The 13,132-nt window shown below is 43.2% G+C and overlaps 1 protein-coding gene across 3 annotated transcripts in view; it reads right to left on the reverse strand.

Annotated features, from left to right (window-relative positions):
• ELMO1 (engulfment and cell motility 1) overlaps positions 1-10,527 on the reverse strand; it is a 303,457-nt gene extending 292,930 nt beyond the window's left edge. Inside the window, exons 1-2 of one of the 3 annotated variants that reach the window (XM_071429658.1) lie at positions 10,369-10,527; positions 8,842-8,912 (exon numbers count right to left, since the gene is read on the reverse strand). The gene's annotated coding sequence lies outside the window, so the exon portion shown is untranslated. Of the gene's footprint in view, positions 1-8,841; positions 8,913-9,433; positions 9,584-9,982 lie in introns of those variants that run through there. The other 2 variants (XM_071429656.1, XM_071429657.1) reach the window with 2 other exon arrangements.
• Between the last annotated feature and the right edge of the window lie 2,605 nt (positions 10,528-13,132).

Here is a 13,132-nt window from a genome sequence, read left to right on the forward strand (position 1 = left end):
AGCAGGAACTTCATATTACAATCTGTCACATATTGTCCATGCTGTCCCTTGGGAAGGCAATTCCCAGCTTTTATTCAGAAAATACCTTGCAAATATATCTCTTTGTGTCTACATTCGGCCTACTCCCTACTCTTATTTTTTTAAATTAATGCTGAGAAGATGCTCAAAACAACCTCCAAGTTTCCTAACCACTTCAGGTTATCTTTATCAATACAGAACACAACCTTGCCTTGCTCCCACTTGTAACTTCTCCCATAGAACAATTAAAGATGAAGTGACCACACTGACCAGACTCACCTTTCTCTTTTGGTAAATACAGTAAATTAAGGGATCTTGCTGCAGCTCTCACAAGCTAGCATTTGACTGATTAACTCTTTTTTCCAGTAGTATTACTTTTGAAAAAAAAAATAGGTCCTGGAGTTCAGACTAGATGATCTTTAAAGGTCCCTTTCAAGCCAAATTGTTCTGTGACCCAGATTAATTTTCAACAAAGATATTTTTCTCCCAAGTCTTCTCTAAGTCATGTCTCTTGTCCCATGTAGTGTGCATATGAAATGACAACACACATGGACCACCATACAACACACATACACCACAACTCTCTTTCCCCTTGGCTGCTTCTGATAGCACAGTTAATTATGTGTATAGCTGTAATTATACATCCATAACTAACACTTGTCTATCTTGACACAGAGGAGGCTGCTGGAAACAGACTGGGATGAAGAAGCTAGAAGATGTAGAAGATATTTTATGAGCCCTATCAACTGGTGTTATGCACTTCATACCAGAATCTGCACTGCGTGGCACACCTGAATTCCCCTCTCTGTCTTTCCCGTTGGAACACTGCTTGCATTGAAACACAGGAGGGCAGCCATCCTGAGGATGCACTCAGGGCACCAGGCTTTACCTGAGGCAAAGACCAAAACTACATTCTTCCAATATCAAACCAGTGATTTACAATATCTCTTCCATCATAAAACTACATTTATACATTCATAAAACTACATAGTTGCACAATGCCATTCCACTACAGTTACATATCTGATAGACAACCTGTAGCAGGAAACACTGGACCTCCCAGGTACTGTTTGAATTCAAAAGCAAGACATCAGCAGTATGAAAACTGACTCAGGCTTATCATTCCCAAATTAAATTAAAACTACTGGTTCTCCTAAATTACTCCAAACTGCTAGCCTGAGAGGCTACCTCTCCATTCAATCCACATCCACAGCTGGGGCTTCTTTGTTAAGAGGAGACAGCTACCCACAGGACATTCTCTAAAGGGGGCCCTCAGCTCTGAATTTCAATAGATCAAGAGAAAAAAGCCTCAAGACAGGAAAGCAAGGCTTATCCCCTTAGCCAAGCTTATGAAGACCAAGGAACACAGCAAGAACAATTAGTTAGAAACAAAGGACCTATAGGTTGACTTAAGTTTGATTTTCTAGTCTAGCTTGGTGGACTATGTACTGATTTAGGGGAGGGAAGTCCAACTGCTTTTTCCTTAATGCCATCATTCCTTTAATTAGAAAACATAGCCTATAGGCTACAGTTGGTTTTTTCAACCTTTGTATATTAATTATACAGAATTAATTCAAAGCTAAAAGCCTCTCCATCTCTAGAGTGAAATTAATAGTTTTACAAAATTTAAGCAATTTGGAACATACAGGAAAAAAATCTTAAAACCTACTGGTTTAATTTCAATCTACACACCACTGAATTGTAGGCGTTTTGATCCCTCTGGCCTATAAACTGGGAGACCAATGTAAAATCCCAGTGTAAACAGCCCAAGACCATTTTATTTATACATTTGTATCAAAATAGAACTCGAATTCCAACTTGGATTTAAAATTATGCAGATTATTTTTTTCCCTTCTCTCTCAGCAGACATTTCTCCTTTATCATAATGTGTCTTCTGAGTCACTTACAGCTGCAGGGGATGAAGTCTTTGCAACCTCTACTTTCCAGAAAATCATCCTAACAGAGCTGACACAACCAACTCTTGTTACCCCAACACACACCCAGACAGTTTCAACAAGCTAAATTCCTAAGGTAGCTGAAGGAAAAAATGGGCTATTTTTAGCAGTTCAAGAAATAAAAGCCCAGACTATTGGATATTAAAAAAGTTTATGAAAGATGCTGTACATGGTTACATCTTAAGGCTAATCCAAGAAACACAGACTGAAATCACCATTTTATACAGAGGGCAGAACAGATGCCCAAGTTTCCACAGTTTGTCCAAATATGTCAGAGAAAAAAGCCAGGACAGAGAAAGGCTTAGAGCAACACAGGGCAGTGAGATTATTTTTCTCTTTCAAAATTGCTTTCCACATTTGCACTTTTAGAAAAGTTTCAAATTTAGCTCCAAAATATGAAAATCAGTTATTTCAAAAGAGATCACATAACTGACCTACTTCTAACATTAGTTACAATTAAAGAAAAAAGCAAACAAAAAAAACCCCCGAAACAACAATTGTTTTCTTTTTTTCAAGGTCTGAATATTTTTTTAATGCCCTTTCCCTCCTTTTCTGGAACTGGCACTAGCTGTCAAATCTTTATTTGCTGTAAATATGGTAAAAATTGTGTTAAGTGGTCCAAAATGAAAAAGACCTTCTCATTTTGCTTTGTAGACTTTTTGGTTGACTGGCTCCTTTTTCTCCCCCTTTCTCCCTTTTTCTGAGTAGTTACAACCACCACCCTAAATGTGTCTTTTGGTCTCCAATGGAACTTCTAACTTGTTCAGATTTTCTGCCCTTTTTTTAAATTTTTTTTTTTATTTTTAGAAAAATAAGATTAAGCACAACAAGAGAAGTTATGCATATCTATGAAGAGATTTTAGACCTGCATAAAGTAGAGCTCAGAATTAGACCCCACATCTAGGCCTGAATTTTTCGAATTTGATGACCAGAAGAGATTTCTGGCGCATGTGTGAAGAGGGACAGTGGGAGGTGGGGTGAAAAGGTTGATAGGAGGAATGTACTTGAACCACAGGGGGTAGAGCTTCAACAGATGAGTCTGCTGGTGCTTGAAGGGAGGAGAAAAAAAAGAAAACTTGGGAGGGGGAAAAAAAAAAGACAAGCACCAATACCCCAACATTTTAACAGCCTAGGGTATACCAGATATCTTTTCCAGAATCCAAGGACAAGTACTTACGTTTTGGAATTTTTCTTTTCACTTGGTTTGGCTCAGTGCTACTGAAAAAGTTTGTCCAAAAGTCCATGTGCCGAGCCAACATTTATTAGGTTTCAATTTCCAGCTGAAGCCACAACTGCTGCTATGAAAATTAATGTGGCAATTGTACCAGAAAGCAAAGCAATGGAAAAGACTGCACTGGTATGTAACAAGTACATTCACTGGCACCAAGAGAAAAAATTGTATTATATCAACCTGTGTCATAGACATTTTTCTCTTCTCATTACTAGAGAAAAAATGTGCAAATCAAAATTTATTGTTTGGCCAGAGGATATTATATGAATAGTTATCAATTCCTCATCACCCAACCTCAGTGGATTACCGCCTGTCCTAAAATATGAAGCAGTAATTTAAAGAGTAACCCCTGCTATGTTGCCATCAACAAGATTCAATGAAGAATACTGCAAATTGCCAGTCTAGCCAGTCAGAAAGCCTGAACTGCTCACATGAAATATCTTTGCCAAAACCCATGTATCCCTCAAACTTCTGCTGGACTATGTGATAAATGTATGTTGGCTGAAGAGAATGAAAAATAGGCAAGCAATAGTTTCACTTCAGCTACAGATTCAAGTAGCAGAATATATGCATGTACTGAGAGTATATGAATAGTTAGTTAAAACAAATCTAAACAAAGATCAAGTCACCACCAGGATTCCAGATGGGTTTCAAGTCCACAAACAAATGCACAAAGTACTTACAGCATATGCATGGTCACAGGAAAGGACAACTACATACTGAATTGTATGGAAGTTTCCAACAGACTACATCAGGAGACCTGAGTCTTCCCATTTTTACCATGAGGCTGACAATGAGCTAGAAGTAAACCACCCCTGATTAGCACCAGTGGTCTAATCTCAGACAACACACATAAAAATCTCAGCTGAAGGAGGTAGGTTGAAGTGCTGACAGCATTATTTGAGCCTGTTGTCAAACCCTGCTTATCCCTCCTCTTGAATAACTTCAAAATGTTGGATGTATTTGATATGAGTTGCCAACTTCATACATTTTCATTAAGAAAAATAAGGTTCACGGGGAGAATTTTGTCCAGGCTCACGCACACTCGGATTTCCAAAAAAGCTCTGGCAAATTAGATAATCTTCCTCTGCTGTATTAAAGAATGAGAGTTTAATGCCATCACATCTCCAGAATCTGAAGTTCTCCTAGAAGCAGTGACCTGTCCTCCCTTTCAGTTGAAGCAAGCTCAACAAAAAAAAGAGCCAGGTTATTTTGTGTGCATCCATGTAGCTGATAAAGAAATTATACCATCTCTGATGACACAGAGATGTCATAGACAGATGACAGATTTCAGAGACAGATTTACATTCCCTATGCCAGCCACAAATTAGGTATGTACAATAAAGCCTTCGAGCTAGAGATTTTAAGAATATAGGAGATGATATACACTTCAGGCCACAGCTTTTTTTGGAAATCTTAAACATAATTATTTATGTGAATAATAACCTAAGGGTACCCAGGATAAAGAACTTAAGGACTGGGCAAAGACCCTGAAATCATGAGCGTTGAGATAGATAGATAGATAGATAGATAGATAGATAGATACCAAAGAATAAGGTACCAAAGTAGAAGTGGCAAACATGGAAGAAGAAGTTACCAGGAAAGTTTAACTCAAAGAAATAAAAATCAGAAGGAAAGCAGAAGCAAAAGAGAAAACGCACGCAGCCAGGACACAGATATAGTTTTGTAATAAACCTATTTGGGAATAATTTGTTTTCCTATTTTCCACCCTGTTACACCTCCCCCTGCCATTCCCAGCCTCTTGACTCAAGATGATGTTTCACAAAGATTTTAAATAAACTTAATTCCATCTGAAAAGGGAAGTCTTTCCCCTAAGCATTGAGTTGTTGCTCCCACTGCCTCCCTTCTGCTAGTGCTAGCTTCTGTAGAGTTCTGCAGTGCTATTTGACTGTAAATGGAACACAGCAGAAACAGTACTAAGAAGACTTAGGTCCCCAAAGGTGGTAAGAACAGGTCCTTTATCATATTTGTGTAACACCTCCAGGTAGTATACTCAGCTTTCTAAAGAATTCCATAGCCTACTCCCTAGAAATGCACCAAAGTGAGTTCATTTATACATAAACTAAAACACTTTTCTATAGGAGATCCCTACTAGCAGTATCTACAAGTCTTCATTGCAGTGTGATTTATTGCAGAACAAAAAAAAACACCTTGTCCCCTAACTTCTCACAATTAACTTTCCTCTCCTGGTAGCCATTGACAACAAGCCTGCTGCAGACAAATCAAATACACTGGAAACCTGCCGTTAGGGAAAATAAATCAATGCACTTCCAAGGGTTTGCAAACAAGCACCACGTGAATCCCTGTTCACCTTGCTCTTGAGTGCAGGCATGTGCTTTACAAAGCCATCTGCTCAGCAGCCTGAGAAATCAGTACCTTACTTACTGATGGGTGCCACACATGTGGCACCAGCCACTAAGTGCAGGCCCAGAACACAGAAGTTTTCCTCTGTCAGATGTGAAATGAAGAGAAGAGGAAGCATGCTAGCTATCCCCTGGAGCATAGACTTCTCATTAATATTCCTCTTCTATGTTAACAGTGATCAGAAAACAGAGAAAGCTAGCAGGAAGGTTATGACATTACCTTCAATCTCTCTTTTGTGTCTCACACTTGCAATAATGAAAGATCACACCACAGAAACAAATTCTTGCAAACAGCTTGATGCAAAAATGCTGAGCAAAAGACAGCTCTGCAAGTTTGTGACTCTTCTTCCATTAGTCTCTCTAAAACCATATTCATGAAGTTTATTTAAGTGTCACATATATATTATCACCTCTTAGATCAGTACTATCAAATGCTTGCCAACATTCTGACTTCTGCCAATTGCTTTTAGTTTCTCTTTCCTTTTCCACTGCAATATTTGAAGAGAGAGGAGGAAAAAGAAAAGAAAAAAAAAAGTGACTGACTTCAGTAGAAGAAAAATTATTCCAAATCCTTTAAACAGTTGCTCTGTTAAATTGACACAAGTTTAACAACGTGTACTTGGCACATTCCTCTTGCCACGAATACAAGAAACTTTAAAAAGAAAACCTCACTCAAAGCAGGGAAATCTTTTAAAGATACAGCACATAGCTTGCTGAACAGTGGTTTGATACCTGTTACAAAGCCATTTGTAGATTCAAGTGTTCAAACAACAACAAAGACAACATAACTGTAAAGGCTTTTTCTTTTTTTTGAAATCTTCTTCTGAATAGAATGATGACTGAATGGGGAGTCAAATCTGACCAACCCATTCTCACTCAAACTGTACATTCCAGACAGTGCAGAGACACAGCAGAGGAGAAAGTCTATGAGGCCCAGGTACAACTGTGCAGAAAAATAGACCAGAAGAGACAACAGTACTTTTGCTTGATTCAAGGGTACATGATGTTTCCTAGCTCCCAGGGTTCCCAAAATCCCATCACCTTCTACAAATGTGGAGAGTTCTTTTAATCCAAGGACATGCTGAACATTCACAGCACAGCATGACAAAGAGAGCTCGTAAATTTTAAAGAGATTGTTTATTTCAAGGAAACCGACTATCAAGTGACAGCAAAATCTCAGCTCGAGAGGAAAACTGTACTTCATGGCCTCATTTAAGTCCCAAGCAAATCTTTATTTGACAATCACAGAATTAGAAACACTGTGGCTGGCAATATATCAAAATAAAACAATAACAACAAAAGCTTGTTATTGGAATAGGAGAACACTGCATGTTCACTGCAGGTGCACCAGCAGAGAGACCTGGGGAAACCTTTTCCTAGTAACACTTAAATCTATAGGCATTAGCCACTCACTCCATCACACACTGAAGCCATCTAGAATAGCAAAAGAAGAAAGCAACAAGTCTTATATGTAAGCATGGGAGCTCTGCTTCCTCTGTATCAACATGGAAAACACGAGATCATATTCCAACACCACTTTGTAGGCTGGACATTGTGAGAACCTATGTATACGAGCCCAAACCTTAAAATCAAAGAGACTTCTACTAGGTGGACAAAAACAAAGAGCGGAAGGAAGGGTGGAGCGCCACGTTACTCTTGATCTGTAATTCGCTACCTCGCAGCATTGCTGTCAGGAAGCTCAATGCACACAAGCTGTGTTTCAGCAACAGTTACACTTTTACATACCAGAATAAGCTGTGTTTCATGAGAACCAGGGTAAAAGGGCACTAAAAAATAACTTTGTAGGATAACACAGTATGTAGCACCCAAACAGCAAGAAAACAGAGTACTTGCTTTTAAGAGCGCCAATGGTCAGGTTATATAATGACAACTGCAGAACTGCAGATACTTTTGGGTACTAAGACTGTTACAAAGTAAGCAGGTAAGAGTTTTTCCTCTCCCCTGAGCAAAATCTGTCTGAACTCTTCACCTAGTAATTTTTTCCTGGCATATGGAGAATATAAGGAAAAATATCAAAATGGTAAGTATATAAACCAGTTTTCTTTCCTCTACCCCCCTCCCCACCCATCAGCAAATTGTTCATTAGAACAAATCCTCAGACAATTATACTCAAAGCAAAGTTGCAAACTACAGAGAAGGCAGGTGTATTGCAGTGCACAGTGAGTTTTAAAGAGATTACAAAGAGAGGGAGAAAGAAAGTCATCTACCCCTGTGCAACCTTTCCAGTATGAATAAATTGTGATTCAGGTTTGCCTCTAGACGAGTCAATTCACGCACCCAGATCCACAGACTGCACTGACAGTATCTTTTACTAATACCCATTTCACATTATGTTCCTGTTTTAACCATACTAATCTTTCTTTTCTCTCACTAGTGAGTTTTAAAAGCTGCTGCAGTACTTTTAACAGCTTTATGACGTGTGTTAATGGATGTTTTGCTAACAGTACACAAGAGGGACTTTTACCAGCAAGCTGTCACCGCTGCTGTTCCTCCTCCTTATCTAGTTACTGGTCATCAGATTAGATCCCTACCACCTACTTAGACAGCTAAAAAAAGAAAAAGAAAAAAAAATAGAAAGAAAAAAAAAGTGGGAATCAAGGAAAGTAAACCTTCAAAGAAAGCAAACTTGCAGCTCAAACTGGAAGAACTTTATGTAAATTTCGATGTATTTTCTTTCCTCTGTAATATTCTGCCTAAGCCACTCAATCAAGCAGGAATGACATGGAAAGAATGGGACTAATGCGAACAATGAATGATCCATAAATGTCTACAAGATTATATAACTGAGGATGAGATGGCATGCATGTGTGCGTGCATTTGGGGGAAAGGAGGAGAAACAGACAAGGGGAAAGAGGAGGAAACAACATCCCCAGTCATAGATACAGGACTCAGTACAGTTCTTACTCAGTTTCCCTCTCTTCCCAAAAGACAAATATTTTAATTAACCAAGGGCAATCAGGCAGCTAAGGGATAAAAGCAAAAGAAAACCTATTTGCTAATGAATACACTTCAAAATATCCCTGGCTGAAATTGCACCAAAACTGCAGTATCATGAAACACAGCTCATAGACAACCATGTTTATACTAAAGCAATTAACACACGGTACATTTCCTGCACTGTTATTATCATTGGCATTCTCACTGTGTTTGCTACACATTTAGAGCCTTGGCAGGTTAAGAGATATTCTTATAAAGTTAAAAACAAAACGTTGCTGATTTGAAATGTACTCACTGTTATTTTTCAGGAACTCCTATATTTACTTTACACCATTCCCAGAGGAGAGCTGAACAGTTGCATTAGTTCTGCAAGGAAAAGATATTCAAAATAAACTTTGCAAAGGCTTTGAGCCAAAAAAACTTTACAAACGTAACTTTTTAGACCCAGTACCCACTTGCTCTACAAGGCTGCACACTGTGGCTTTGCATAATCACCACCCACATTTCAGTACAATCATTTCATCTGAAATTCATCAGCGGTTTGATCACTTGTGTGAGCATAAACTTAGGAAAAGGAGCACACGCGCCCCCTCCCATCCCCTAAGAAGCTCTCGGCTGCCGGGTCGAGGGGGAGGCATGCCCTCGGAGGCGGCGGCTGGGTACCAACGCCGAGCTCGGGGCTGGCTGCCTGCGGGGATGCACTTGCTTCAAAGTTGAGCCTTCTCCTCCCGAGCGGCGCCCGCGGCGGTGCGGACACTTGCTGCGGCCGCAGTCTCCGCCCGGGCCCGACCCCGCGCATTAACCCCCGCGGGTCCGGCCGCTGCCCCGCACGCCGCCCCTCGGCCCCCCGGTCCCGCCGGCTCGGGGGAGGCCCCGCCACCACTCACCCCCCGCGCCCGGAGGTGCGCGGCTCCCGTCCGCTCCCCTCGCCAGCGGCCTCCGGCCACCAGGAGCAGCCGGTGGCGGGCAGGGCTGCCCGGGGCACGGGAGGGGCTGAGGAGGGGACGGAGCGGGAGGAGGTGGTGGCGGAGGAGGAGGCGGAGGCGCCGGCGAAGTCGCGGCGGGGAGAACCGGGAGGCTGTGGCGGCAGCGGCCGGGGGCCGGCGGAGAGGGCAGGGCGGCGGGAGGAGCCGCTGTGCGAGGCGAGGCGGGTCGGGTCGGGCCGGGCCGCCCCCCCGCCGGCAGCCGCCGTCCGAGGCCCCGCCGCACTGACAAGCACAGCGCTGCGCTTCCTCTTTCTCACAGCCGCGGCGGCCGCCCCCCGCCCGCACCTCCCGCCGCGGGGACCGGCTGCGGAGCTCTCCCGGGCAGGTGCGGGGCTCGCCGGCCCCGTCCCGTTCTTCCTCCCCGGCTGCCCTGCGCGCCTCTCCGCGCTCCCCCGCACCGCCCGGCCAGCGCCGCTGCCGCGTCCCCGCTCCGGACCGAGGCTCTCCTACCTCCGGCGTGGGGAGCGTCCCCCGCCCCGAGCACAGCGGGGCCGCTCGGCCGCCCCCGCCGCGGGAGCCGCGCTCCGCGCCGTTGCCGCCGCCGCCGCCGCCTCGGTGCGGTGCGCTGGGCTGCCCCCGGCACTATCCCATCCCGGGGCTCGCACAGGCACCCGCCGCTCTCACTTCCTCTTCCTTCCTCCTGCTGGCCGGGCCGTGATGTGCAGCCCCGGGCCAGCTGCCGCCGAGGGGTCCCGCGGATCGGCAGCACCTGCGGGCGGGGGGCGACACCCGCTCCCGCCCCCGCCCGCTGCCGCTCCGCTTCCCCCGCGCGGGGGTGCGGCTGTCGTCCCTCCTCCTGCAGCTCCTAAACGAGGGATCTGGGGCTACCTCCTTGCCTTTGAATAGCTGTTTGTGTTTTGATACCGCTTCCCTTCCCGGAGAGCCGCCGCCGCCGCCGAGCAGCCCTGCAGCGGGCACGCTGCGGCGCACGTCTGTCTGTTCGCCCCCGAAGCGAGCGAGCCGCCGCGGGAGCCCAGCCCAGCCCAGCCGGGCCGCTCCGGGCCGGGACCCGCCGGGAGGGGGCGGCCGCTGCCCCGCTCCGCACCCCTGCCCGGCTCCGCCGCTGGGTACCGGCGGCTGCCCAGGCCCCGGCGCTTCAGCATCCCTGCGGCCCGCCAGCGCCGGGGAGTGACGAGTGCCCAACTCGGGGGTTTTGCTCGCTGGAAAAGTCAAATATCAGAGCTCTGATTTTGCTCTCCGTCCCCCTGAAAGAAAAGTGATCAATAAGCTTTTGTTTATTTTTCTTTAATGCCTTAACCCACAGTTGCTGTGTGAACTACAAACTACACAGGGTATGTGACCCTGCAAACCATCAAATTATATGTTCTAATACCAGATAGTGAGGGTGGTGTTTTTGGTGTTTTCCTCTTTTTTTTTTTTTTTTTTTTTTTTTTTTTGTCTTAAGTCCTGTACACTTCACTTTGATAAGAACTGATAGCCACAAAGCCTGGTTGTGGTACAGCAACTTTTATTGTGTGGTGTAACAAAATTTACTTATTGTGAACTATCCCATCATACATGAAGACCAAAACCTGCAGAATTACTGATTCTAATCTTGCATAAAATTATATACAAGAGGATCTTTATGCAGGGTAATAATTCCCAGTGATTTCCCATAAAACCACTCTTCTGCAACACCCAAGTCCTCAAACCACAATAATGCTGTTATGCATCAGCTGATATTTAAGAGGCTCATTGCTCTGAAAGTCCCACAGCTGCTTACTAGGATTTTATACCCAGCAGAATTGCTGTGGGCTTTCCAGAAGAGGAAGGAGACTTCTTTCCCTCCTTAGACTGTAATGCGCCATGACAGCAATACACCAGATCTAAGCAAACACTTTGTGTTGGATCTGAGCAAATACGCCGGTGTGAGGCAATAAATGGCATGACTCACCTGAGTCACAGATGACTGTTTTTATAGGACTAGAGCAGAGATTCCACTAAGTGACAGGGGCTAAGAGTAGACCCCAAAACCGTGGAAGCTCCTTTTCGTGCATGTAGAAACTGCCTGCCTCATCCCCCCTCCTCTGGCAGCTTTCAGGCGGGTGTGTGGCACAGGTGACAGCAACGACGCTGGGGGAGCTGGGCAGGAAACACCACCATTCTGCATCCTAAAACTTCACCATGGCAGCATTCCCTTCAATCAAGGAACATTTCTCTGAAGCCATTGAGTTTTAGGACCTCCTTGAGCACTGAAATTCATGGAGAAGCTGGACTTTGCATACTGAAATTAATACACTGGTTCCTGTGTTAAATATACATTTTTAATCACATTTTCATGTTGTTTTATTAAGGTAGAACTCCAACACTGAAAACATGAGGTCCATATGTAATATATTTCATATTGAATACGCTGAAAACACTTATCAAACCATCTCAAGAGTTTCTCACAGATTTAAAAAGTTTTAAGTAAAAGTTTTATTGAAAGAGGGATAATAACCACAGCAAGTAAAGAGTGATTAAGTTTGCATTTGAACAGTTTCCATAATCCTGAGACTTTTCCCCTACATTTGTTACATGCATTTTGGTGCTTCACATAGAAAACAGAGTGTTTACAACTTAGAAAAGGGCATAGTAAATACAGTACAAGGTGTGCAAGAGGATCATGTTTATTTCATTTTCCAATATTGACTCAGGTCAGTTTTCCAGTATGGTCACAAGGGAGGTAAACATACAGATATACAGTGTTTGGAAAGATGTTTGGAACAATATTAAGAGTGAAAAAATTTAAAATGCAAAATTTCATTCTTCACGTTTCAATTTTCTCTCATGCTCAGCAACAAAAATCATTTAAATTGATTTCAGCTGTATATTACCATAATAGTTGGATTTTGAACAGTGCAGGAGAATGGTAATTTACCAGTGCTATTGTAACACAGTTTAAAAGAAAACTTGTGAAAAAAAAATTCTACTAGCTTCTGGAAAAAAAATTCAATACAAAATTCTACTGCACAGTTCAAGAGAACAAGCTAGAAAACTGGAGAGAGCACTCCAATGAAACCTTCTCTTTATTCCTCTTCTTATCTAATATCCACAGTATGGCAGCCATTGCACCAAGATTGGGATTACTTTTGGTCTTCAAAAGTCCAGGGAACCTCTACTCAGGATAGATATGTACAGAAGCACTTGGCTGCTATGGTAATTTCCTGATTTATTTAGTAATAGTCCCTTTTCTGATGTCTGTTACGAAACTGCACCTTAACTTTACAGCTGATGTGTTTACAGCCAAAATCAGAGTGGATCATAAAACATGGGCATAAGATGTTTGCCAGATAATTCTAGAAAGCCAGAAGAGGGAGTGCAGGAACAGAAAACACCAAGAACGAAGCATTTTAATTTTTGTGCCTATTTCAGCTACAACCTTAAAGAGACATAAATGGATAGATAGATAGATAGATAGATAGATAGATAGATAGATAGATAGATATAGATAGATAAAAGAATTTCCAGGAAGAACTACTGTATGGCTGTGCTGACAACAAAGATATTGCAGGATAGTACAGTAGGTGCTAATCACCTGTAGAAACCCGGCCTGTTGAAATCTCCCCTTGACTGACCTCAAAACTGTAGAAATCATCAAAGCCATTAGTCACTTCTGAC

Source organism: Agelaius tricolor, unplaced genomic scaffold (genome assembly GCF_023055355.1).
Source record: "Agelaius tricolor isolate 1412-34295 unplaced genomic scaffold, bAgeTri1.0.p SCAF_6, whole genome shotgun sequence".
Taxonomy (NCBI): domain Eukaryota; kingdom Metazoa; phylum Chordata; class Aves; order Passeriformes; family Icteridae; genus Agelaius; species Agelaius tricolor.